Raw genomic sequence first — 6,222 nt, 5'->3', positions numbered from 1 at the left:
GAGTACTTATGTCCAGTTTTGGGCCCCCCCACTATAGAAAGGATGTGGACAAGTTGGAGACAGTCCAGTGGAGGGCAACAAAAATGGTTAGGGGGCTGGGACACGTAACTTCTGAGGAGAGGCTGATGGAACTGGGCTTATTAGTCTTTAGAAGAGACAGAGCAAGGAGCAATCATCTCAAATTGAAGAATGGGATGATTAGGTTGGATATTAGGAAAAACTTTCCTACGAGGATGGTGGTAAAGCACTGGAATGGGTTACCTAGAGAGGTCATGGAATCTCCATCCTTGGAGGCTTTTGAGGTCTGGCTCAACAAAGCCCTGGCTGGAATGATCTAGTTGGGGATGGTCCTGCTTTGAGCAGGGGTTGGATTAGATGCCCTCCTGAGGTCCCTTCCAACCATCATTTTCTATGATTTCCTTTGGATTGATGGTGTGTGATTATTTGTTTTATTATATGCACATTGTGACTGGACTGCCTCTAGTTGGTACTTCCATTTGCTCCTGGAATATCTCCTGTGCACTGGCTGTCCTAATGGTTTTTTCAGTGTTAAATTGTGTTCCTATAGTCATTTTTTTTTAGTTTGGTTTTATTAAGTTACTATCCTTCAACTTATCATCACCTTCTGTGAAAATAGACGTTTAGCAACTGTAGCTGGGACAAACTCCTTAATTTTCTTAGTAGGTCCATGGTTTCTTTCAAAGAAAGTTCATTTTTGAATGGAGGCAGGGTCTTTAGAAAAAAGGCATCCAATAGCTCAAGAAGCCTGTTTGGATTTTTTCCTGTGTGTCAGGAGATTTGCCACTATAGGCTCATAATTTGCAGGACACTTTTTAACCAAAAACAGTAGAAAATAAGACACTGTCTGGGCTGTAGATCACTTTTTTGCGTTAAGTCCTACAATGATCAACTCCAGTAACTGTTTCCAATTCTGCTGCTTGTTCTTTAAAAACTAATGGGCAGCCAAATCTTCTGTATTTTTCTACATGGAAGCCATATTTAGTTCATATTTTTTCTCCTGACACTATATATTGTCATTCTCCCAGGAATGAAGATCCACAACACAGTGGACAATTTAATCAGGTTTTTTATTAACAAGAGTTTTCAAACATACACACTACCCGCAGTAGCTCACTGAGCACAGACAGAGAGAAAATGAGAAAGAGGGAGAGCACGTGCCCACGAGCAAGAGGAGAGCAGTAGCAATATTCTAGAAACATTTCCTGTAGCTCTCACAATTGGGTTGTTCAGTTTTCTAAGTGTTCATGAATGTGGAACAATAATGACATTTCTTGCTCTGTGTGTCAACTTAAAATCAATAAGGCAAAATCTGAGTTTTCATTTTTTTTCTATGTTTGGCTCTTTCTCTTCACCATTTTATTACTGTAGATGATGTTACTATCTTCCTCTTTATTCAGATCCATAATTTGAGCGTCATCTTTCCTTGATTCACTCTATTTTTATAGACTCATATGACTTGGCTGTTTTTAAATCTTGCCACTTCTTAAAGAACACTGCAAAGTTCCAAGATTTCCTCTGTCCAGCCTGCTAAAGCTACTATCTAGGCTGTTCCTGTACCTTGTTTTCTAAGTGGTTACTGTACCTTGACTACAGTAAGTTTATTTTTTCTAGTTTTGATGCCTCCAAACGTTGTTACGTCTCAGCTCTGTATTCTTGGGCAACCTGGTACAGGCTGCAGTCTGTCTGACTCACAAAGGACTCACCCCCCTCCCTCCCCTCTTCTACCTAAATGAAACTGATTAAGATGCAGTGAGAGACGCACCTAAGACCCTCACCAGATAAGGGTGACAAGAGTGAATCAACTGCCCTAGGTCTCATTTACATGAGAGATGGAAAACAGAAAGCCTGAAGCAGAGACTGCAGTGAATTCTGGGACCAGAGAAGCAGGAGCGCGCTGCATGATGGGGAATCTGTGCTTCAAATGTTAATCAACCCATGTTCACACACACCCAGCTCAGCATTTATTAGACCAGTTCTAATCTGGATTTACTAAGGACTTTCCCCCCCCAGACACACACACACAGCTCTAAGTTTAATAGGCATCTCGGGCCGTACATTCCCTGGTCCCACTATGGGCCTATTTAAACTTGATTGACTAAAACTCGGTTGCTGGGTTAGGGAATGCTGAGGCAAGAGACCGAGTCAGAGGGGGTATGGGCAACATTTGAACAATGGTTAAGGGTTCATCACAGCATCCAGCCTGCTGGAGCCCTAATCCCAGGTGTTGTCATATCTTTCCCGAGACGACTGGTGGGAGTCCTCTCCACAAAAGGTTATGAGCACCCCAATAATTGTTTTAAGTCTGTTAAAAGACTATAGTAAGATCTGGAAAAGTCATGCTAAGCTGAGGCTTGTGCACAACAAGTAAAAATCCAAAATCCTGATGCTGCAAGCTATCTATTGTTCCTGAAGAAACCATGAGATATCCCATCAGTATATCTGCCACCCATAGGAATTTCAAGCTGGCTCCCAAGTATTTGGGTTACTCCCTAATCTTAAGTGTTTCCTGATTATCAATCAGTTTCCTGAGATGGTCCAAACCAGATAACCCCTTGTCAATAGAAAAGACAATGATTTACACTACTGAGGGTGCTTCGAAGCAGCTGAACTGAGGGTATAAAAATCTGTAAGTGTGTGTGCTGCTAGAAGAGGAAAGAAGAGGAAAAGGAAGGAAAAGAAGTAGAAGCAGGAGGAAAGAAGGAGAAGAAGAAAACCCCTGTGCTGACACCATCCCCTGTCGTTCTTGGGACGCTGGAAGAACAGATCATCTCTCTCTTCAAGGATTGTGCTACGGACTGTGCCTGTCAGCTTTGCAGCCTGAGTACCGTGGACTAGGTGAGATCCCAGCGTTCTCTGTCTTCTTTCTAGGCATAAACTTCTGAACCTGAACTGTATCAGTTAAGCTTGAGCTAAGTTTCCCCAAATACTTAGTGAAACCAGGGTAGTATTGTCATTGTTGGTGTTTGTTTTTCTTTTGCATGTCTATTACTACTAGTACTATTATATATTTCATATGCTTAGCAATAAATAACTTTTATAGTCAAACTTGGTAGTAACTGGGTATATTTTTCCTTCTCTGCTTCTTTTTCCTCCCGTGCTCTGCAGCAACGCTTCTTTTACCTAAGCTAAAGATCCCTGTGAAGCCCAAATTATTGTGGGGTCTGCTCATCAAGAGGCCAAAGATTGGGACGTGCTGAGTTTGAAACACATAAGGGGATCAGCTTGTACAGGCTGATTGACCCAGTTTGACTCAGACGTGCCCTTATGAACTGAATGCTGGCCCATGAGGGTGTCAGCTGGACACCCAGCCGGATTCAGAGGGATTCTGTTTACCTGTGTGCTTGTGTCTGACCGCATTTTATTGTTGCTCTTATGAACTGATTCTTGGCATATGAGGGTGTCAGCCTGTCCATGCTGATCAGCCCGGCCAGGTCAGGCGTGTCACGTTAATTTGTGTGTGTTTGTGTGTATGACTGATTTGGTGACTGGAGGAACCCAGTCCCATTGAGATTGAGTCCTGCAAGATAGCTCCACTGGGGGTGAGGGCTTGCAGAAGGGAGAAATACAGCTCCGTATAGTAACACAAGCAGCACATTGACAGAATCACCAAGACCCTAGAAACTATCCCTAATAAATGAGCACACCCCAAAGTAATGGGCAAATTTGGTAACAACGTGTTCTCCTTCAAGTCCACTCAAAAATACTGCTGCCTGGTTTATTGTCCTAGTTCCTAGTTCTTTTGTGCTCCCAATTCTGCCTTGCATTTTCCATTTGGTTTCCAATTATTCTAATATTATAAAAGCCTTAGCTTGCCTGTCTATCTGTCTGTAATGCTTTATTTGCACTCTGATTGGTTGTCTCAGCAGCCAATCAGAGTGCTCTACACAGACAGAGAACTGCAGTGGAGAGCCGCCATGACAGTGGAGACTGAGGGGCCGGAGCTGGGAGGTCAGAGCAGGCTCCCCCCAACAATAGCCAGCAGGGAGGCGGAAACAGCAGGGCAGAGGGGAGGAAGGGAGGGAGGGGAGTGTGAAGCGGGGGTTACCGGTGGCAGCGTGCGGCTGGCTGCCCACCACTGCCCCAGCCGCCATTGCCGAATGCAAGCTCCCCTCGCTACCACCAGCCCTGGGGCAGGGCACATGGGCCCAAACCTGAAGCAGTGGTGAGGAACCAGACCAGAAATGATTGGGGGGAGGGGGAAATGAGCCCGAGCCCAAAGCAGCAGGTGGGGAAGGGAGGAAGCTGGTCTGGACCCAAGGCAGCAGGAGGAGGGAGGGGTGACACAGACGTTCTGCTCCTCCCCACCAGACATGCTTGCTGGGCAATTTGCTAGTATTATACATATGCTTCTTGTCTGGACCTTCACCTTTAGCAATATCTTAACTATCAGAACGATGGGTTAAGAGCTATGGTAGTTTAAAGGGGAAGATAGGGCAGGCTAGCATCTTAGAGACTAATTCATTCAGAAGGAGCCTTCATAGGTGAAAGCCTACTTTATCAGAGGCTACTCATTGCAGATATCTGACAAAGTAGGACATTTCCTATGAAAGTTTATGCTTCTTCGAATGAATTTCTCTAAGGTGCCACCCTGCCCAGCCTTACTCCTACCAGAACTACCTTATTGCATTGCTAACATCTGCCTTCACTCTTACCAGTACTGACAGCTCAGCTCTTGTTTAGTCTGCTAACAAGCTTTTCTGCAAACCACCTTTCAGTTACGTTATCCCTTAGCTATGGGGAAAACTTCCCCAAATCCATTGTACCACTGCCTTAGCTTCCTTCACATTCCTAGTTAATTTTTTTCTTCCCATGACTTCTACAAATCTCTGCCAGTTGACAGTGAGTATAGACATGGAGAATGAAGACTTCCTGCCAACCATGAATAATGCAGCTGTGGAAAAGAAGTCAGTCTGGATAACTAGAGAGTGGGGAAGGTATAGTAAGAGAGGCAGGATGCTACTTAAAGAGTTAAGGCCCTAAACTGGACCCTAGCCAAACTGGGTTCTACTCCTGTTTCTGCATGCAACATTGGCAACTCCCTTCCACCAGAGCTTCTGGACATGAGAGTTAGTGGCTCATAGTAGCCTTAGTAGCCCAAGTTCTGGGCTACTGTAGTAACAGTAGATTGTGATGACAACACAGTGTGGTCTCTGTGACCTCAGCATGGCACTTTGTGTAAAAAGTCTGTGTTTTGGCTTGGACATTGTATGCGAGTCTGGCCTGAACTGGGGCAGAGGGGGCTGAATACTCTACATGGGGGGAGTGAAAGGCTTCTGAAACAGAATTTCTTGCCTAAAAATCCAGCATTTACCAGTTTGTCTCCCCCTCACTTTGTGCCAAAGCTGTAAATGGTAAGAATAAGAGGTATTGTTCAGTTTCCTATTTTCCTTACCTCATGTCATGGGTTTTGAACCAAAAGACAGGATTCTAAGTGGTTTTACCTTTTCTGTTTCAATCCTTCTCAATGAAATCTTTCATCTCACATTTCCTTCATACAGTTTGTAAATAAATACTGCAAATCAGATATTTGACTGGTGCCCATCAGCATAGCTCTGCAGGGTACAGACTTTACAGCTCTGCAGAGCTCTGCAGATTTACACCAGCTGAGGATCCAGCACTTTAAGCAATGGATCTGCCACTTCCCTAAAGCATGGCAGCATCTCACTTGTTACAGCCAGTCTGAAAGAGAATTCTGCTTTTCAAAAGACAACCTAGGGATGGCTACAGAGCCAGTGTTACACTAAGGGCAAGATCAGACATCAGAAAAATAAGGACATGTGAGGGGCTGAGCAGAGGCATCCACACATGACACACAGGTGCTGAAAAATGGTATATAAAAATGTAAGGGTGCAAAATACCAGACAGTCACAAAACAAAGATCACAGGGCAGCTGTCTGGTTGTCACTAGCTCTTCAATATGTGCATCTTCCTAAAAAGCTTTTTGGAGAACAAAGGACACCATGCAAGAGGCTGAATAAAAATGCAGCTCAGAGGCTGTCACAAAGTCAGCCCAGTCCAGCTCTCCAAAACCAGCACTTGCAAATGCTCAGCACACACAGGATTTCTTTAGCTCACTGATGTTCACAAATAATTAAGAATGCATGGGACAAACTATAGAAATAGCAGATACGTAATACTCTTATCTTTGAGCCAGACTTAACTGGAAGGTAGAGCCTTGAAGTTATAAAAATGGGTGGGCCC

The sequence above is a fragment of the Alligator sinensis genome, unplaced genomic scaffold (genome assembly GCF_000455745.1).
Source record: "Alligator sinensis unplaced genomic scaffold, ASM45574v1 scaffold131_1, whole genome shotgun sequence".
Lineage (NCBI taxonomy): Eukaryota > Metazoa > Chordata > Crocodylia > Alligatoridae > Alligator > Alligator sinensis.
This window is presented reverse-complemented; position numbering follows the sequence as displayed.